This window comes from Alligator mississippiensis, chromosome 7, assembly GCF_030867095.1.
Source record: "Alligator mississippiensis isolate rAllMis1 chromosome 7, rAllMis1, whole genome shotgun sequence".
Classification (NCBI taxonomy): domain Eukaryota; kingdom Metazoa; phylum Chordata; order Crocodylia; family Alligatoridae; genus Alligator; species Alligator mississippiensis.
In genome coordinates this window covers 89918995-89940920 of record NC_081830.1, presented here as the reverse complement: position 1 = coordinate 89940920, position 21926 = coordinate 89918995, and the positions used below count along the sequence as shown (strand labels likewise).

General features: G+C 53.7%; 1 long non-coding RNA gene across 1 annotated transcript; it reads right to left on the bottom strand.

The window, feature by feature from the left end:
• Window positions 1-484: 484 nt before the first annotated feature.
• LOC132251462 (uncharacterized) lies at window positions 485-15300 on the bottom strand. The gene is made up of 2 exons (XR_009463568.1): window positions 14651-15300; window positions 485-3679 (listed from the first exon to the last, which is right to left on the bottom strand). It is a non-coding gene; the product is annotated as an uncharacterized LOC132251462 (long non-coding RNA).
• Between the last annotated feature and the right edge of the window lie 6626 nt (window positions 15301-21926).

The window sequence follows — 21926 nt, the reverse complement described above, 5'->3', positions numbered from 1 at the left end:
ATAGTGGCAACAAGCTTTGCTCTGCCCTGCTGTGACGGGTCCTACCCACTGGGGCAGGAGGGCAGGGTGCCCAAGCCCACAGCAGGCAACCCCCATTCAGCACCCCCACCTCCCACAGGGACCAATCCAGCTGTGCAACCCATGAGAGAGGGGAAGCTGGGCTCCACACTCTCCGTTCCACTCAGGCCGCAGCAGCCGCCACCTTCTACATCCGGCAGCCAGACACAGGTGCTGCTGTGGGGGGCAGGAGCCTGCAGATCTGGGTCCCCAGTCATCTAGTCTGGGAGCACCAGCAGGGCCAAAGGGGCTGTGGGTGGAGAGTGAGGGGCTTGGGGGTGGGGGGGGACTGCAGCATATCACAGATGCTCATCGCCACAAAGCCAGGCAGGGGGACAGCTCCTCCTGGACCCGCGTCCCAGTGAACAACGGGGGCAGGGGGAGCTCTGATGTTCCATGATAAAAAACCCAAAGTCACATGCCAAGATTTATAGCTATTTAGAATTTATTTTATGATAGTGATTGAGGCACTGGTAGGAGTCCCAATTACTCAACACACACACTTCATTGCAATAACAGAAAAAGGAAGGTTTGGGTGGGGGTTTAAATCAGAGAACTTGTGATTTTTTAATTTATTTTTTAATAAAAAAACCAGCCTGCCTAGTAATAAGTTAAAAAAAAAATGCTATTTTCCAAGAATTCTGGCTCTAAGCTTGCCAAATTGTTCCAACCATAAGAGTGCTGTAGTCCTGCCTCTCAAAAGACTGAATGGTATACCCGGCTCTTAATAGCCTGCATCACTGAGTAAAAAACCCTCTATGTAAAGGGTTCCATCGTACACAGGTGAAACTGTATAAAGGAAAGCCAGCTTTTAACCTGCCAGTCTTTCCAGTGCTAAGCAGCAATGGCTACAAATGTGGCACTGAATATGCTGAGATCAGCCAAGGAAATCCTGGGTTAAACTCACTGCTAGTATCTAAAAGGTAAAAAAATGTTCATATTTCATACCCCCATTCATACTCTCAGAAGCAATAGCTGGGAATTTTTATCTGGAATGATTATACAGCAAAAGCTTTGTTAACCCGCATGAGTGGGGGTGGTGGGGAGGGTGGGGGCGGAGCAGGTATCTAAAATGTCTGGTTATCTGAGACAGGGGTTTTCATCTTTTTTGAAAACCCCTGAAGAGTGGGGGGAGGGGAGATGGTGGCACCAGCAGTACAGGGTGGCAGGTGGCAGCCACCACGTGCGAGCTTTCCCTCCCGCCTCCTGCAGCCAGCCAGGAACTCTGGTTAATAGTGTATTCCAGATAGTGAATCTTGGTTAACACAGCTTTTACTGCACTTAGGTGTCAAATGAGGCCCCTCAATACAAAGCCATATTTTGTGACTGCTAAAGTACCAAGAGTCTGTATTAGTCCATGGGGAAGAGTCTTAGGGAGTCCTGAACAACCCGCCCCCCTCTTTTTTGCTACACTACATTACCCCTCCTTCCACATTCTCTGAACCCAGAAACAGTTCAGTCTATCACATCAAGAGTAGCATGTCAGAAAAATTTCAGGGGAGCTGAGATGTATAGTCCAATGATGACATCCAATGCTAATGGGGTGACTTCAGGTAAGAATAAAGGTCCCAAGCCCTAACTGGCTTTCCCTGTTCTCTACAAAATGGGCCAAGAAATCCTTATCTCAGAGAAGGGGGCTGGAGTACAGAAATTTCAACCTGAACTCTACAAAATCTCCAAAGGCAAAGATGTGGGATTCTGGAACTGGCTTCAAACCTGAAGGACAGATTGCAAGAGGCCCTGGCACTCGCCCCCTGGTACTAATTAAGTCTATGTATTCTTTGCTGTATGTAGCTGCTCTGGCCAAAGGTCCCTGATTACTAACGTCCCAATAATCTGGTGTACATTTTATGGAGGAACTTGCTTTGCCTTGTCTTCTACTTCTCCAGAGACATCCTGGGTGTAAAACGTGCATCTGATTATGCCGGGGTGGGCAACATATAGATCAGAGTCTGGATGTGGTCCATGGAGGGACTTTGTTTGGGCCAGGGCAGGCCCTCAGTCCTACCTGACACAGGCGTTGTCCAGCCCATGACACAACCCGCCGTCCCCTGCCCACACAGCAGGGCTGCAGCTGGACAGCCTTTCTAGCTCTGACGCAGCTCTGCCCCCATCCGCCCTGCTCCTGCTTTGGACTTGGCGGACAGGACCATCTCCAGACCAGCCAGAACCCACGAGCACAGCCTCAACCCTGGCCTGCCCTACACATGCTCGAGTCATCTACCCATCGTAAGCAGCAGGAGCAATAGCAGCGGCAGCCAAGCAGAAGCTGCTACTCAGCACAAGAGAACAGTGGCCCGACACACTTCTCAGCTGCCAGAACCTTCTTGCTGCAGCTGCTCAAAGCCAATGTCCAAACTGCCCTGCAGCTCTGCTAAGCTGCCACCACTGCCTTGCTGGGCAGCCTAGATGTGGCAGTGAGGAGCCGCAGGGCAGCCCAGGCGGGGACTCCTAATAGCTGCAGCAAGAAGGGCTTGGCCAGGGTGAACAGGAGGGGGGCCACATTTCTCCGACGTGCAGCAGCAGCTTCTGCAATGCTGCTGCCACTCCTCAGCATCGGCAGGCACCCCAGAGAAAGTGCATGAAGGGCCAGGATGAGGAGTGTGCATGCAGGTTTCAGCTGGTCCACCCTGGGTAGGGAGAGTTTGGAGTGGGCTCGGGGCAGGCCAGAGTCGGGGCTGGGACTGTGCACTATTGGCGGTGGTGGGGAGAAGGCACTGGGCATATGGGCTGCAAGCTATTCAGAGTAGGCAGTGCTGACCAGCTCGCTGCAGCTCCCCAGAGCTGCCTATCTGGCCTGCAGGCCCAAATACTGGGCCATGCTTGGCTTACACCAATGTCCAGCATATACACAAGACAGTAGTAGCATAAGGAAAGGTGGAGGGAAAAAGGGGAACTAAAACAGAGAAACAGCTTCAAGCTGAGAGAAGCAAGGAGCTGGGAGGGTGGGGGGCGGGAAGCAAGGAAGCTTTCTCCCCACTCTCCTGCAACTGTCTGAAGGAAGCTGGGAAACAGGGGTGCAGGCCTGCAGCAGACTGGGACAGAACAAGGGATTTCATAGGAGGCCTTCAGAGGAAGGATGAGACTAGGAGAGGCTGACAGAGGCTGTCAGGTAGGACAGGGTCACAGGGGCTGGGTGGCTAACAAAAGGTGAAGCCTGCAGAGATCAAAGTGCTCAACGCCTCACCCAGGCACAGTGAGAGAGAATACAAAGCCTGTGAGGTCTGGGTCCCCAGGATCCTGCGAGCCAAGGGGCAGGCCATTGCTTTTGGAGGGTGCTAACAGCAGTTGGAGGGAAGAGCGGCAGTCACTGGAAGTGTTACCATTGGAGCAGGGCACGTGAATGATGTGCGTCCAGGCAGAAACTGAGGCAACTGCTGGTGCGTTCTGTCCGCTGAGCGTGTCAAAGCAGAATCATGAACTCACCTGTCACTCGTGGTACCTTGGCTGTTTCCAAGGCACCCCCACAGGACCGCACGCTTGTCTGAGTGCCCCGAGCGACCCTTGCAAACACGACAGCTGCTGGGGGCCCTTCTGCCCCAAGTCCCGCTTCTGTCACGCTGCAGCTCCTCGCTGGCTGTTGGAAGTTGCTGGCTCCAAGGACAGGTGCACGAGAAGTAGCCTGCGAGCAAGGGCAGACCCACGTTAGACAGTTTCACATGGGTGCAATCACACACACCGTTCACCGCACCATAGTGGATCACATGACCACCATGGGTCAACCTAGCCCATTTCCACTAAGGGTTCCCAATTCACCACACCAATCACATTTTTGTTTTCTTTTTTACACCTATTCCTACAAAAAAAAAAGTTTCCAAATCACCATTTGGGTTGGTCTAATAAAAGGTATCAACTTCATCCAAGGAACCTTGTCTGCCTATGTCCTTAGACCAACACGGCTACAACCTACACCCCTCTAAATCACCATGCACTTTCCCTCATATGACACAAGCATATTTCCATATGCTTACCCATTCGCCACAGATTTTTGCACAGGAACCACAAAACAGCAATTGCACAGAACAGTTCCCAAATCACCCTAAAATTACCAAGCCTTTTTTCTATGAACAAATTGACCATATTTGCAGAGACATTTCCACAAGCATTTCCTAAATCACCAGTTTTCCAGACAAAACCCCTATATTTCCGAAGAAAGGTCCTAAATTCCACAACAAAAAAATCACATTTCTACACCTTTTGCACAAATAAGATTTTAAATCAGCCTAAAATCAACACACCATTTTCTACTAACTCACATTTCCACAAACAGCTCCCAAATCATCAGTTTTCCACACAAAATCACCATACTTCCGCAAAAATCCCTTCAACACCACACACAATCAGGTCTTTCACAAAAAAAAAAAAACCAAAAAACCCCACCCAAACATTTCCACAAACAAGCTCCCAAAGCCCCACAAAGTTCTCCCAGTACCATATTATCCCAAACCTTGCCACAAACACATCTCCAAATTACTACAAAACAACCAACTTCCCACCCAAATAGTCACATTTGCCAAAAAAAAAACAAAGCTTCTGAAATCACCACACAAAATGGCCTGTTTTCTACAGAAAAACTGCCACACGCCCTCCCAAAAGAGTTCCAGATCCCCACGCAATTTCTGTTACGCAACAGAGCCGTATTTCCACACACTTACCCAATCACCTCAAAATATTGCACACGTTCCAGACCACACCAGTTGCACAAAAAAGTTCATTAATCACCCGAATACTACACCATTTTCCACACACAAAATCACCATATTTCCACAAACGGTTCCCAAATCCTCAGTTTTTTCCCCCACAAAAATCACAGTATTTCCAAGAAAAAAGGTCCACACACGATCCACAAAAAATAATCACATTTCCAGATAAAGGTCCCAAATCCCCACAGGACTCTCCCAACGTCCCAACACGTCCCCAAACATTTCCACAAAAACACCTCCAAATCACCACACAAAATGACCGACTTCCCACCAAAAACATCACGGCACTACCAGAAACATGTTCCCAACTCACCACACAAAACGGCCGGTTTTCCACACACACACACCGCCACGAGCCCACACACGTGCCCACAAAAAGGGTTTCCAAATCCCCAGACAATTCCCTTCACGCAACATAACCATATTTCCGTACACTTAACCGATCCCCACACAGTTTTCCACAGGTCCCACACCACACCAGTCACACAAAGAAGTTCCTAAATCAGCCTAAAATTACTACCCCATTTTCCTTACACAAAACCACCATATATTTCCACAAACGGTTCCTAAGTAACCAGCTTTGCACAGAAAACCCTGTATTTTCAAGGAAAGGTCCTGTACCACCACACACAATTAACAGTTTTCTGCCCCCCAAAAATCACGTTTCCACACATTTCCAACTAAAGGTCCCAAATCCCCACAGAATTCTCCCACTACCACCATATTACCCCAATCATTTCCACACAAACACCTCCAAATCAACACACAAAATGAACAAAAGCCTACCAACAAGATCACCACACAACAGAGAAATAGGGTCCCAGCTCGCCACACAAAATGGCCGGTTTTCCACACACAAACCTCCTCGAGCCCACGTGGCTCCACGTCACTGCACGCAGGCACCTTTCCACACGGCCCCCCATGACTCTGAAACTCACGCCGAGCTGTGGCCTCCTCACAAAACCTGGAAGGCAAAATACTGATGCCGACTGCGCAGTGCAAAAGGCTGCGAGCCCATGGCTAGGCCATCTGGGGAGAAATAACAAGGTCTCCCTTCCACCTTATCTTACGAGATTCATGACCATTTCGAGCAGGCTCCTAGCTGTCTGGTATGTAACCCTGTGAAATGTCTATCTTTGATTACTTAGTATGGCAAATATTTCTACAATTAACTTGTGTTTCTGTGCAAGAAGAGACATTCTCCGTTTGGGACACGTGTCTCCTCCCAATTTAGTTTTGTCTCTGCTGTTTTTCCGTGATTTACCTTGTTTTCCAACGACACTTGTGTTTTTCTTGGTGGTTAATCAGTTTCTAGATACGTTCCAAACTTCATAGAAATGGATAACCTCTTGTCCCTGAGGAAGGTCATTCATTTCAATTGGAACTTTCTGATACCTCTTTGGACCTATTCGTCATGCATCTGCTGATGCACGATAAAGTGCCATTAGCTTTTCCGATGGCTTCGTCACACTGCCGACTCACGTTCATCTTGGAGTCCGCTAGGACTCCAAGATCCCTTTCCACTTCCGTGCCACCCAGCAGGTCATTTCCTAGGCTGTAGGTGTGCTGGACATTTTTCCTCCCGAGGTGCAGCACTTTGCATTTCTCCTTGTTGAACTGCATCCTGTTGTTTTCTGCCCACTTGTCCAACCTGTCCAGGTCTGATTGCAGCTGTTCCCTGCCCTCCGGCGTGTCCACTTCTCCCCACAGTTTTGTGTCATTCGCAAGCTTGGACAGAGTACACTTCACTCCCTCGTCCAAGTCGCCGATGAAGACATTGAAGAGTATCGGTCCCAGGACCGAGCCCAGCGGGACCCCACTGCCCACACCCTTCCAGGTCGAAACCGACGCATCCACCACGAATCTCTGGGTGCGACCCTCTAGCCAATTCGCCACCCACCGGACTGTGCAGTCATCCAAGTCACAGCCTCTTACCTTGTTCACCAGTATGGGGTGGGATACCGTATCGAAGGCCTTCCTGAAGTCTAAGTATACGACATCCACCCCTACTCCTGTGTCCAGGCGTTTCGTAACCTGGTCATAAAAAGAGACTAGATTGGTCAGGCACGATCTGCCTGCTACAAACCCATGCTGGTTTCCCCTCAGCATAACTTGTCCTGCCGGGCTCTCGCAAATGTGAGCCTTGATAATTTTTTCAAAGACTTTGCCCAGGATGGAGGTGAGACTGATTGGCCTATAGTTGCCCGGGTCCTCCTTCCTCCCCTTCTTGAAAATGGGGACCACATTGGCCCTTTTCCAGTCCTCCGGGACTTGGCCCGTGCGCCACGAGCGTTCAACTATTCCTGCCAGTGGCTGTGCAACGATGTCAGCCAGTGCCTTCAGTACACTGCAGGTTTTTCTTTTCTCTGGCTTTAAAGCCCGGCTGCTCGGTGCAGGTTGAAGGGCAGGGAGGGCAGGACGGAGTCGGCTTTGTTCCTGGCCCTTGTCTTCGGGCTCCAAGCCCCGCGCCAGCCCCAGGCGGGCAGCGCGGAGCCGGCTTGGGTGCCTGCCCGGGTCTCCCCGCCGCAATGCCTGGCGCGGCCACAGGAGGACGGCTCTGAGCAGGGCTTTTTCTGCGCCTTCACGCGCTGGGTCAAGGCCCCGACGGGACCACCGAGCAGCGGGTTGGTCTCCCCTCCTCGACACCGATTGCGAGGCAGGAGCCGAACGCAGCGCAGAAGCGACATGCGCGGGGTGCACGCAGGTCCTCATGCATCCCTCGAGTGTGGCGGTGCACCCCCTGCAAAAAGGGGTCCACGATTGCCCCCGGCCGCCGCTCCTGCAGGTAAGTGGTGGGGAGCTGGGGAGGAAGTGAGGTCCCCATCAGGAGGCAGGGAGTTGGGCAGGGCTGGGGCTGCAGCCCAGCTTGGCAGTGCATGGGGCCGGGGGCTGCAGTCTGTGGCTGCAAGGCCCTGGTGGGGAGCAGGAAGGATGGGTGGGGCCGGCTGGCTCCCCACAGCTGCGCACATTCCTGGAGGGCAGTGGGGACCCGTGCCCCCAGACCTGTCTGTGGGGCAGGAGTGGCACCAGTGAGGAGCGCAACCCTGTACTGGTACCCCCACGCATGCACTGGACATGTTGCCAGAACAGGGCGGAGGTCGTAGTGGCAAGCAGCTTCCCTGTGTGGCTCTGATGTTCCCTGCCATGCCAGGTTGCACCCACCAGGCTGCAGAGGCCTCAGGGGGAGGATACCAGGGCGGGAGCACACGCCCACCCTGAGCACAGATCTAATGGGCAGGAGTCCCCACTGCACCCCAGGAGTGCACACAGGAGCAGGGAGCTGGCCTCACCACCTGCCCAGTCCCACAGCAGACAGGGAGCAGGGGGGAACCAGGCTCCATGCTCTGCTCCAATGCAGCAGCCGCAGCCTCCTCCCAGGGACAAGAGGCATAGTCCTGGCAGCTGGGGCCTCCCTCTGGCATGGCTGGCAGGACTAAGGGCACCAGCAGGGCTGGCGAGCACGAGGGTGGAGGGGACTGAGGGGCACAAGCAAGCGTTTCATTGTAATAACAGGAAAAGGCAGGTTATAATTTGTGAGTTTTAATCAGAGAATTTGCAATTTTTTTTAACAGAGAAAACCAGGAACCCCAGTAATAAGTAAAATAATTGCTACTTTCCAAGAATTCTGGCTCTAAGCTTGCAAAACTGTCCCGACCATAAAGGGGCCATAGTCTTGTCTCTGAAAAGACTGAACATTACCAGGTTCTTTCTAACGTGCCTCACTGATTAAAAACCCCTCTATTTAAGGAGTCCCATCACACACAGCTGAAACTGTATAAAGGAGGGTTATCTTCTAAACTCCAAGTGATGCCAGTGCCGAGCAGCAATGTGCACAAATGTGGCACTGGATATGCTCAGATCAGCTAAGGACATCCTCAGTTAAAAATGTACTGCTAATAGCTAAAAGCAGAAAAAATGAATACATTCCTCCCCCATTCATACTCTCAGAAGCAATATCTGGGAATTATCATCTTGAATGATTATCCATCCTTCGGTGTCAAACAAGGCCCCTCAATGCAGAACCATATTCTGCGACTACTAAAGTGCCAAGGGTCTGTCGTAGCCCATGGCAAGGACCTCTTTTTTGCTAGGCTACATTCCACAACATTACTCCTCCCTCCAGATACTCTGATCCCAGAAGCAGCTCAGTCTAACAACACCAAGAAGAGCTTGGCAGAAAAGTTTCAAGGGAGTAGGGATGTATAGTCCAATAACGACACCCACTGCTCATGAGGCAACTTCAGGAAAGAACAATGGTCCCAGGCCATGACTCAGTTTCCCTGCTCTCTACTCAAAGGGCCAAGAGATCCCTACCTCAGAGAAATGGGCTGGAATACAGAATTTCAACCTGAACTTTATAAAACCCCCACAAAAAGGCAAAGATGTGGGATTGTGGAACTGGCCTCAAACCTGAAGGATGTATTGCGAGAGGCACTGGCACCTGGCCGCCCCAGTTCTGAGTACGTCTCTGTATTCGCTGCTGTAAGTAGCTGCTCTTGGCAAAAATGCCTGATTAGTAATGTCCCAATAATCTGGTGTACATTTTATGGAGGTACTTGCTTTGGTTCTCTTGTACTTCTCCAGAGACATTTTGGGTGTAACACATGCATCCCATTATACCAGAGGTAGGCAAAATAGGGCTCGGAGGCCAGATCTGGCCCACGGAGGGACTCTGTTTGGCCTGCGGTGGGTCCCTCGGCCCTACCTAAGCCAGACACCATCCAGCCCATGGCACATCCCGCCACCCCCTGGCCACGCAGCAGGGCTGCAGCTGAACTACCTCTCTAGCTCCGACACAGCTCCAAGCCCATCTAACCTGCTTGTACTCTGGGCTCAGTGAATAGGACCATTCATGGACAAGCCAGAAACAGCACGTACAGCCCTGCCCCTGCTCCAGACTTGTCCACCCACAGTGAGCAGCAGCACTAGCAGCGACGGCAAAGCACAAGCTGCTGCTCAGCATGAGGGACAGTGGCCACACAAACTTCTCAGCTGCCAGATCCTTCTTGCCTCCACTGCTCAAAGCCCACGCCCAGACTGCCCTGTGGTTCCACTGCACTGCCACCGCTGCCCTACTGGGCAGCCCAGAAGCAGCAGTGAGGAGCTGCAGGGCAACCCAGGTGGGGACTCCAGGCAGTTGCAACAAGGGCTTGGCCAGGGTGAGGAGTGGCCACATTTCTCCCACGTTGGAGCAGCAGCTTCCGTCCTGCTGCTACCACTCCTCAGCATGGGAGCGGGGCTAAAGGGTCTGGGGGCACAGGTGGTGTTCTCGTCGATCCTCCCAGTCTCAGGCTACGGGCCAAGGAGGGAGAGGAGGATCCACGTGGTCAACCAAAGGCTGCGGTGCTGGTGTCGTCGGGAAGGCTTTGGCTTTCATGACCACAGCCCGCTCTTTGGCGAGAGAGGCAGCGAGCTGCTGGGAAGAGATGGCCTCCATCTCTCTCCCCTAGGGAGGAGGCTCTTCTCAGCCAGACTGGCTGACCTGCTCCAGCGGGCTTTAAACTAAGCCCGCTGGGGGACGGGGGCACTACCACCACTGCTGGCCAGCTGAGCAATCCTTGCAAAGCCAGCAGGTCAAGGCACTTAAGGGAGCCCACCCCTGCCCCAGCCCTAGTAAAATCTGTGGGCAAGGAAGGAGCCCCCCAGGAGGCACTTGCTTGCCTGTACACAAATGCCAAGAGCTTGGGGAATAAGCAGGAGGAACTCATCTTCCTGCTCAGTGCAAATAATTATGATATCATAGGGATAACAGAGACCTGGTGGGACTCCACCCATGACTGGACCACGGGTATAGATGGCTATACCCTGTACAGGAGGGATCGTGTAGAGAAAAGGGGCGGGGGTATAGCTCTCTATGTTAAGGAAAGCTACACGTCCCTGCAAGCCGATATTGGCGACCAGGGTGGACGGCTGGAGACCCTCTGGGTTAAAATCCGTGGGGAACACGGCACAGGGGACACAATGGTGGGAGACTACTACAGACCTCCCACCCAAAGTCCTGAGCTTGACCAGGAGTTTGCCCGGGAACTGGCTGAGGCCGCATGCTCCAGGACCATGGTTGTCATGGGCGACTTCAATTACCCGGACATCTCGTGGGAGGATCGCTCAGCAAAATCTGAGCGGTCGCAGAGCTTCCTCTCGTGCGTGGATGACCTCTACCTGACTCAAGAAGTCTATGGGCCAACGAGAGGCAAAGCGCTGCTCGACCTGGTGCTGGCTACTGGGGAGGACCTAGTCGGCGACCTAGTGATCGATGGGAAGCTGGGTGACAGCGACCACGAGCTGATCACCTTCACCATCCGCCGAAAAGCTGGCAAGTCGGTCAGCAGCACGGAAGTCCTTGACTTCAGGAAAGCCGACTTTGACAAGCTCAGGATGCTTGTCAGTGAGGCCCTAAGGGACCATGACCACGGGGAGAGGGGAGTTCAAAAAGAGTGGTTGCTCCTCAAGGGAGCGATCCTCAAAGCACAAACTAAGTCTATTCCACCTCGGAGGAAAGGCAGCAAGAGGGCACAGCAACCCCCCTGGCTCTCCAGGGACCTAGCAGGACTCCTGAGGCTAAAAAGAAAGGCCTACAAAGGATGGAGGATGGGAGTCACCTCCAAGGAGGATTATTCTGCACTGGTCCGGTCCTGTAGGGAGCAGACCACGAAAGCCAAGGCTGCAACTGAACTCCAGCTAGCTTTGAGCATCAAGGACAATAAAAAGTCCTTTTTCAGATATGTGAGGAGCCGGAGGAAAAGCAGGGGCAACGTTGGACCCCTGCTGAACCAGATGGGGCAACTGACGCCCAGGAAAAAGCCAACCTATTAAATAGGTGCTTTGCATCGGTCTTTCATCAGTCCCATGGGACGCCCATGCCCGCTACGGGACAGGGAAGTCCGGGTGAGGGTGATCCCCTGCCCTCCACTGATGCTGACTTCGTGAAGGAACATCTTGAGAAGCTGGATACCTTCAAGACAGCCAGCCCTGACAATCTTCACCCCAGGGTACTCAAGGAGCTGGCGAGCATCATAGCTCAGCCTCTAGCACGGATCTTTGAAAACTCTTGGAGCTCTGGTGTAGTGCCCGAAGACTGGAAGAAGGCCAACGTGGTGCCTATCTTCAAGAAAGGGAGGAAAGTGGATCCGGCTAACTATAGGCCCATCAGCCTGACTTCTATTCCCGGGAAGATCTTGGAAGAGTTTATTAAAGAGGCCATCCTTAATGGACTGGCCGACGCCTACATCTTAAGGGACAGCCAACACGGGTTTGTTGCGGGTAGGTCTTGCTTGACCAATCTCATTTCCTTCTACGACCAGATGACCTATCACCTGGACAAGGGAGAAGAGATTGATGTCATATATCTTGATTTCAAACAAGCCTTCAATCTGGTTTCCCATGATCACCTCTTGGAGAAACTGGCCAATTGTCGCCTTGGGTCCTCCACAATCCACTGGCTGGAAAATTGGCTCCGGGGTCAGACCCAGAGGGTAGAAATTGATGCAAGTCACTCGTCATGGTGTCCTGTGACCAGTGGGGTCCCCCAAGGCTCTGTCCTTGGACCCATACTGTTCAACATCTTCATTAATGATGTGGACACTGGAGTCAGAAGCGGACTGGCCAAGTTCGCCGATGACACCAAACTTTGGGGCAAAGCATCCACGCCAGAAGACAGGCGGGTGATCCAGGCTGACCTGGACAGGCTCAGCAAGTGGGTGGACAAGAATCTGATGGTGTTCAACGCCGATAAATGCAAGGTTTTCCACCTTGGGAAGAAAAACCCGCAGCATCCTTATAGGCTCGGCAGTGCTATGTTGGCGAGCACTATGCAAGAAAGAGACTTGGGGGTCATCATTGACCACAAGATGAACATGAGCCTGCAGTGCGATGCTGTGGCTAGTAAAGCAACCAACACGCTGGCTTGCATCCATAGATGCTTCTCAAGCAAATCCTGGGACGTCATTCTCCCCCTGTACTTGGCCTTAGTGAGGCAGCAGCTGGAGTACTGTGTCCAGTTTTGGGCTCCACAATTCAAAAAGGATGTGGAGAAGCTTGAGAGAGTCCAGAGAAGAGCCATGCGCATGATCAGACGTCAGGGAAGCAGACCCTACGATGACAGGCCGAGAGCCCTGGGGCTCTTTAGCCTGGAAAAGCACAGGCTCAGGGGTGATCTGATGGCCACCTATAAGTTTATCAGGGGTGACCACCAGTATCTGGGGGAACGTTTGTTCACCAGAGCGCCCCAAGGGATGACGACTAGGTCGAACGGTCATAAACTACTACAAGACCGTTTCAGGCCGGACATAAGGAAGAATTTCTTTACTGTCCGAGCCCCCAAGGTCTGGAACAGCCTGCCACCAGAGGTGGTTCAAGCGCCCGCATTGAACACCTTCAAGAGCAAACTGGATGCTTATCTTGCTGGGATCCTATGACCCCAGCTGACTTCCTGCCCTTTGGGCAGGGGGCTGGACTTGATGATCTTTCGAGGTCCCTTCCAGCCGTAATGTCTATGAAATGTATGAAATCTATGGGCAGGTGCAAGGAGGGCTCTGGTCAGGGGTGTGCACGCAGGTTCGGGCTGGTCCACCCTGGCCAGGGTGAGTCTGGAGTGGGCATGGGGCAGGCCAGGGTCAGGGCTGGGAATGTGGAGTATTGGCAGTGGCAGGGAAAATAAATAGCGGGCACAGATTCCTAACTATTCAGAGTGTGGGGGTGCTGACCAGCCCGCTGCAGCTCCCCAGAACTGCTTGTGTGCCCTGCAGGCCCAAATACCTGTCCAGCCCTGGGTTAAACCAAAGCCCTGCGCAGACAGGAGACAATGCCAGCACAGGCAGCGGAGAAGGGAAAGGGAAACTGAAACAGATAAATGCTTAAAGCTGACAGAAGCAAAGAGCAGGGGGTCAAGAAAGCATTCTCCCCCCCTCCCCTACAACTCACTAAAGGAAGCTGGGAAACAGTGGTGCAGCCCTGCTGCAGACTGGAGCGTGACAAGGAATTTCTTGGGAAGCCTTCAGAGGAAGGATGAAACTAGGAGAGGCTAACAGAGGCTGTCAGGTAGGACAGTCATAGGGGCTGGTTGTTGAGTGCATAAGGATGGGTGGGCTAACAAGGCCTGAAGCTTGCAGAGATCAAAGAGCTCCACACCTCACCCATGCGCAGGGAAAGAGAATACAAAGTCTGTGGGGTCTGGGGCCCCAGTATCCAGCAAGCCATGGGGAAGGTAGTTGCTTTTGCAGGGTGCTACGAGCAGTTAGAGCAGGGGGTGGAAACCCCCAGCACGCGTGCCAAGCATGGCACGCGAGGCCATTTTGCTCAGCACACCACAGCCAGCCCTGGCTCTGGGTAGCTGCTGGAGCCTGGGCTGCTCCCAGCAGGGCTTGCAGCGTCCCAGCTGCCCGCTGGAAGCAGCCGAGGCTCTGTGGCTGGCAGCAGTTACCCAGAGCCAAGGCCAGCTGCAGCGGAAAGGCTCCAAACAGCTGTGCCAGGCTCCGGAGGCCAGGCATGAGCTTTATACCGGCGCTTTCACTCGTGCATCAGAACAGGCAGTGGGGGAGGGGCCTGAGGCAGCGCAACCCCATTGTTTCCCCTGTTCCCGGCACACAGCTGGTGGCCGGGCTCTGGAGCTCAGCACAGCTGTTTGTAGCCAGCCTGAGCTCTGGGCAGCTGCAGCAAGCAGCAGGCAGGCTGCAAACAGCTGCGCCGGGCTCCACAGCTTCGGCATCAGCTCCATGCTGGCGGCGACTGCACATGCACCTCAAGGCAGACAGCAGGGCAGCGCAGCCTACCCCTGAGTTACAGGAAAGAGCTGCAGTCACTGCAGGCATTACGGTTGGAGCAGGGCACGGGAATGATGTGCATGCAGGCAGAAGCGTAGGCAACTGCTGGTGTGTTCTGTCCGCTGAGCATACCTGTTGCTCGTGGTGCCTTGCCTGTTTCCAAGGGACCGGTGCATGCCCTGCACACCTGCCTGAGTGCCCAGTGCCCCTTGCAAAAACAACAGCTCCTGGGGGGGGTGCTTCTGCCCCAATTCCCGCTTCTGTCATGCAGCGGCTCCTCGCTGACACGCTGGCTCCAAGGACGGGTGCATGAGGAGGAGCCTGAAAGAAAGGGGAAACCCACGTTAGACAGTTTCACGCTAACCGCACCGCAGTGGGTAAGATGACCCTTGTGGACCGACCCAGCACATTTCCATTAAGCGTTCTCAAATCACCACACAAAATGGCCAGTTTTCCACACACAGACCGCCACGTGCCCTTAATAAAAGGTTTCCAAATCCCCACACCATTTCCATGACACAACAAAGCCACATTTTCATACACTTACCCAATTACCACAGTTTGCACAGGTCCCACAACAGTCACACAAAAAAAGTTCCCAAATGACCCGAAAATTACCACACAATTTTCTACACACATAGTGACAATATATCCACCCACATTTCCACAAACAGTTCCACGAACCCAAAGCACTGGTTTTCCATGCAAAACCACCATATTTCCAAAAAAGGCACCGCACACAATTACTCCCCCCCAAAAAAATCACATTCTCACACATTAGCAGAAACATGCTCCCAGACCCCACCCCACTCCCTCAGCACCACCACGGTCCCCCGGCCATTCCCACCCCGCACTGCACGGAAAGGGCCCAAACTCCCCGCGCGACCCGCCGGGATTGCCGCACCACGCCCGCCCCGGCCGCCCGCGCAGCCACTGGCCGCATCCGGGACAGGCTGCAACCCCCGCCCCGGGGGGGGGGGCAGGGCAATAGCTGGGAGGGCGGCAGGGGTGCCCCTCCCCCGTCAGCGAAGCGCGGCTCTGCGGGAACACGTGTTCGCCGCTCCAATATCGCTGGGGAGAGAGTGCGCGTGCACAGCACGGAGACATCATAGCCACGCATGCGCAATTTAGGACGTGGTGCATCACGCCTGCCCATCAATGGGCAAGGCAAGTACGCATGCCTTGGTAGGATTCGTGAAACCGTTTGCGCATACGTTGTGGGAATGAGGGCCCGTTGCCTCGCATCGAAAATATTAATGGATTTCAATGGTTATACAGGCACTGACAACAGGACGATCGCCGAAACTAATCGAGGCACTAGTTTCTCAAGTCTCACTGGAAAGGAGTACTACAGTTCCCGCCGCTCGTCCCAGCCAAGCCAATACTCAGGGGAAGTGAGAGGCAGGGACACTCCCTCCCCTCTCACTCCGGGCCCGCAGCTGCAGCCACCCGGGTCGTGGCCCCAGTGTACGCTAAACCGGCAGTGATGTTTAGGAATCACTGGGGTAGGCCCAACGCGCATGCGCTGCACGGGGCGGGCTCCCATCGCACATCGAAAATATCGATGAACAGCCATGAATACGCAGGCACACTTAGGAACAGGTGGGCCCTCGCGTTTCCCGTCAGTGGGCAAAGCAAGTACGCGTGCGCAAGACTGTCATACGCGGATCAGCTGAATGCCGAGTTTATCGAGGTCAATGAAACTGGCGCATGCTCAATGGGAGCAGTCAAGAGCTATCGATGGCCGATGTTCCGAATTGGCGCGTGCGTCCTGAGAATCAGGAGGCTGTGACAGAGAAGTTGTGGACGCGTTCCCATAGTTACAGGGACAGTGATGGCATGACTAGCGCCGAAACCGTCAGGGCCCGACTCTAAGTATGCATGCGGACTGCAAATGAGCCCTACAATTCCCACTAGGAGCAATACTTCTGGCGGTGTACCCCACCCTACGTCTCTCCCAGCTAGGAACCGCAGCCACGCAGGCCGTGAAACCAGTGTTCCGGAAAGTGGCCCTGACGTCAAACAGCGAGAAGTAACCCAGTGCGCATGAGCTTCACGGGCCAGGCTCCCAGTCGTGCGACGAAAACATCGATGAGAGGCCATGAGAACGCATGCAGACTCCGGAAAAGGCGGTGCATAGGGTTTGCTCTTCACTGGGGGAAGCAGGTACGCATGCGCATGGAATAAAAGCTTGATCCGCTGAACTCCAAATTAATCGATGGTACTGCAAGGAGCGCATGCGGCCCAGTAGCAAGCACAGGATATCGATCGCAGATATCCTGGTTTGGCACATGCGTCGTGAGACTCATGCGTTCCCATGGTTACAGAGGCAGTGACGGCATGACGTGCGCTGAAACTGTCAAGGCGCCAATCTCAATGTGAATGCGGACTGGGCATGAGCGCTACAGTCCTGTCTGAGGGAAAGACTCGTAGGAAAGGACAGGGACACTCCCTCCCATCTCTTTCCGGGGCCGCAGCTGCAGCTACCGAGGTCGCAGCGCGGTACCTGGGAAAGCGGCCACGGCATGAAACTACCGCTTCTTGAGACCACTCAGGCGAAGAGCTATCGAGCAGTCACGAACACGCGTGCGCATTTGAAAAGGTGCGCTTCAGCATGTTTGCCCTTGAATGGGCAAAGCAAATACGCATGCGTGCGGTGATCAATGGGTAAACACGGAATTTAGTAAGTCAGATGACTCGCGCATGTGCGCTGGCCACAGGCAAAATACATCGAACTCTGATCTTGTAGATTGGGGGTGTATGCTGCGCATGCGTTGTGTGAATAATTACTACTATCAGCTCTGGTTGGGGAGCACTACTTCGGGGAAAGGGCAGGGCGTTCCCCCGGTACTCCGTACCCGCAACCTCAGCCAGTCCGAGGCACGGAGCTGCCGTACGTGAACAGAAGTGGCTTTAACCCACTGCTGGGTGACACCCAACGCACACCCGTAGTAAAGGATTTGCTCCCGATGAAAAAAGTGTCAGCATCGAGGCGTGGCCATGCGTACGCATGCGCACTTGGGAAGAGGTGGTGCACGGTATTTGCGCTTCATTGGGCAAGTGAAGCACGCATGCGCTGGGCAGGGAGAGCCCAGCCAGTTAGGTATCGAATTCATCCATTCTACTGCTGAAGTGTGCCTACGCTGTATTTGCAGTAAACGCATCGACCCCTTATTATATAGTTTGGGGAAGCTGTACACCCGTTCGTTCTGGGAATCAGGGGCCGCTACCAAGTGCCAATACTCGGAGAAAGAGGCAGGGACGTCCCCTATCCTGTCCCTCTGGACACGCACCGCAGGCACGCGGGGCACGGCCCCAGTACGCATGCGGAGTAGAACACTAGCTCCCAATCCAATGCCCAAAAGTAGCCATAAGCACGCATGCGCACTTGTGTACGGGTGACCACCGCTTTGTCCCATCAATTGCCAAAAGAATTGCGCACGTGCCGGCCTGACAGGCTGATCAGCTGAAAACCGAATTTATCGATAGTGCTGGTTAATACATATGCGCAGTGGTGGCAGTGAAAATACATCGATCGCCGACATTGTCGATTCACACGTGTCTTGGTAATCAGGGCGGTGCCAACAAAGGGAGTCATTGTTGGGTTTCCATGGTTACAACCGTAATGACGACAGGACGCGCATCGAAACGATCACGGCGCCAGTCCCGATGCGCATGCGGAGAAAGCCTGATCGATGGCGTTCAATTCTCGCGGGAAGACGAAGGGGCTTAGAAATACCCCCCTTTACCCCTCTCTGTCAATTGGGGCCGGAGCTGCAGCTGCACGGGTCGCGAAGCCCGTGTGCGGGAACGCGACCTGAGTGTTGAAGCCATTTCTCCGGGGGGCCCCAGTGCGAGCACCAGTCCAAAGCTGGTTCACAACCGTGGGATTAAAACACCGATGGCCGACCATGAGTACGCATGCGCAGACAGCACATGTCCTTTGCCCACGAGTGGGCGAACCAAATACGCATGCGCAGGGAGTTTATGGGCTGATTAGCAGAACACCGCATTCATCGATAATGGTGAGTTCGCATGCGCAGTGCTCGCCGTGCAAAAGCATCGCGTCTTGGGAATCAGGGGGCGGTGCCGACTAGGAATTATTGGTGTTTTCAAAGTCGCCAGGGCACTGACGACACAACCAGCGCCGAAACTATGAGGCGCGAGTCACAAGGCGCATACGTAGTAGAAAATGAGCGCATAGTTCCCTCTGGGACCAATACAAGGGGCAACGGGAAGGGGCCGCATGCTGACCTCGGCGCTGCTCGCTATCTGGGAAGTCGACTGCGTTAAACCATCACTGGGGGACACCCCGCGCGCGTGTGTGCGTAGGCGCCCCGCCCTCTCACTCCGGGCCCACACCCACAGCCACCGGAGCGCGCTGCGTGTGCAAATGTCCACGTTGTTAAACCATCACTGGGGAGAGACCCAGTGTGCATGCGCTATGCAGAGCTGCCTCCCAGTCGGGACTGGCCATGCAGATGCATGCGCACTTCGGAATAGGCGGCACATCACCTTTGCTGATCAACGGGCAAAGCAAGTGCGCATGTGCCTGCCTGTTAGAGGCCGAACACGGAGAAGTGCGCATGCGTATCGCTTGCAGGCCAAACACATCAATTACCGGTATCGTGGATTAACGCATGCGTCCTGGAACTAGGGGGGGCTCTGCCAAGTGCTGAACGCATTGAGGTTTCCATGGGTACCGAGGCAGTGACAACAGGGCTGACCTCCAAAATTATCGAGGCCTGAGTCCCAACGCGCATACATACTGGGAACAAACACAATAGATTCCCTGCGTCCGGTCATTAATCGGGGAAGGAGACAGGGACGCTCCCTCTCCTGGCACTCCAGGCCCGGAACTGTCGCCGCGCGGAGCAGGTGTCCAGGAAAGCGGCTGGGTGTCGTTAAACAACACGGGGGGAGATGTCATTAAACCACTGCGCTTGCGGAGTAGAGCTGTCGGATGACGAAAAAGTCGATGAGCCGCCATCTTTCCGCATGCGCACTCGGGTACGGATGAGCACCGCGCTTGCCCATCAATTGGCAACGCAAGTTGTCATGCGCATCATTGAGGCAGATCAGTTGACCACCGAATGTATCGATACTAGTTTAGCGCGCTTGCACAGCGCCCGCAGTGGGACCTCATCAGTCGCTGGCCCTGTGGCCCGGACCTCGCGTCTTGCGGATCGGGCGCCTCCGCTCCCGCCAGAGCTCCGCGCGCGGGGACGGGCGTCCCGGCTTCGCGGCCGGAACACCGTCTTGAACGAGAAACCGTGGCCGAGGCGGGAGAATGGCCCCGGCGCCCCTCTCTTGCCGTTCCCAGTCCCGTGCTCCACTGCTGCTCCCGCCCCCACCCACGGTTTGGCGGGCGGACGGAAGACCGGCTCGGGGGCGGGGCTCTCGCGGCCCCCGGAGGCACTGGCGTTTCCGGAGCTGGGCCCGTCGTCCGCCTGCGGGTCTCCGTCCAACCGCCCTCCCCACCGCGTTGGTTTCGTGGAAAACTTGGCTGCAAATTAGACAGTTGTTCGTTTCCACTTCTCTGAACCCCTTGCGTGTCAGACTTGCGTGTCCAACCGATTCTCAGACTTCGTATTTCATCAAGGGAAATTGTCCTCAGTGGCCACTGGGCTTCACATGTATAATGCTATCAAACCTCTCTTGGAATCGGTGCGCCCACCATGACAGATGTTTGATCCAAAACTACCTGTGAAAGGTCGTTTTTGGGGGACTGAGCAGGAGAAAGGTGGAATGAGTTAAAAGTGAAATGCGAAGGGCCAGGGATACAGGCACACCCTTACAACTTGCAGGCCCTAGACAATAAGTTGTGGCAGTGAAATGTCCTGCAATGGAGGTGGCCAAGGAATGGCATGGGATGCAGGAGTGTTGGTGTACAGCTCAATAATTAATATCCTATTTCCTTCCTAGGTTTTCACACTCTCAAACCCCCCCTCTTTGGCACGGACTACAATGTCACGCTGCACCAGAAATCTAAACCCACTGGGAATGGACAAGACTCCTTCCTTTCTGTTACAAAAAACCCTTTTCCCAACACTAGGCTGAAGTTCTTTTTTAGTTTCATCCCATTGCTTTTCGGCCTGTCATGATGCTCCCGAGCAAGTTATGACCTCAGGACGACTTAGGACAGGGCTTGTCAACCGGTACTTGGGAAGCCCGTAGGGGGCACGTGGCAGTGGAGTGGAGAAGCTTGGGGTACTTCCAGTTTCGCCAGCAGCACTTCTGATTTTGCCACCGCAGCGCCTTGTTTTGCTGTGGTGGACCCCCGCTCCTCCTCCATCTGCCACTGAGGAACCCCTCCACCCACCGGCCAGGGGACTCCCTGCTTCTGGGCTGGCCATGGGGGGTACCCCAACCAAAAAAGGTTGAAAGCCCCTGCCTTAGGGTCCATTGCGCAGTAGTTAGCATCCCCAAAACACAGGACATCCCTTTGGCCACAGGCAGCCCCTGCTGCCAAATCAGCAATGAGGAGTGCCAACCACCTTAGCCAACCAGCAGCTAGGGGTGGGCCCACCATGGCTGGCTAGGACCCTGCTCCTCCTGGCTGTGCACTGCCCTACCCCCTGGGAACAGCCCACAGAATTTGGAAGGCAAATCATTAACATAAAATTGCAACCAACTAACTGAAAAATAGGACTTTTCCCAGCCATTCTTTATTCAGAAACCAAGAGGAGACAAAGTGTTTAAAACAGGATAGTCCAGTATAAAACAGGACCAATGGCCACCCTAAATACACTGCCCTATAAACACCCCACTCCCAATTAGCTCTGGAACTGGAAGCACTACCACTTACAGTTTTGAAGCTAGCACAGGGCATCTGCACTTGCATTTCCATACTTACCTGGCAGCGGAAATACCATGACCACTAAGGCGGTTTTCCTAGTCGCTTGGGATAACTGCTTTTCTGGCACAGGGTAGTACCTGCGGAGGTAACGTAGTTAACCTATGTTCATTTCCCCTGGGAAGATCTTGGCTTTATGCCCACTTTATTGAGATGGGAGACTCCTCTCTAGCTTGCTCCTGAGGCCACATGGCTGAGGGCAAGCAAAACTTGAGGGCATCTGAACCCCAAGCCTCTGAGCTTGGTGCTGCATGTAAGCCATGCAAATGATTTGGAAGCATCTTCAGCCCCAGGTGGGGGTGGAGGATGTTTGCTGGTACTAGGGTCACATGTTGTTCTTGAATGACTCACAGATTTGGAATTGATTTGGCTTGGGACACAAAAATATTACAAAAAATCAATCAATCAATATATTTTTTTTTAAATCTGCACTTGTATTTCCATGCAGCATAAGGCTGACTTCATTGTGACTCTAGAGCTCAAAAATTTAAAAAAAACCAAACATGCCATTTATAGACTATTGCATCTCCCCATCAGCAAGTATTTCACCTA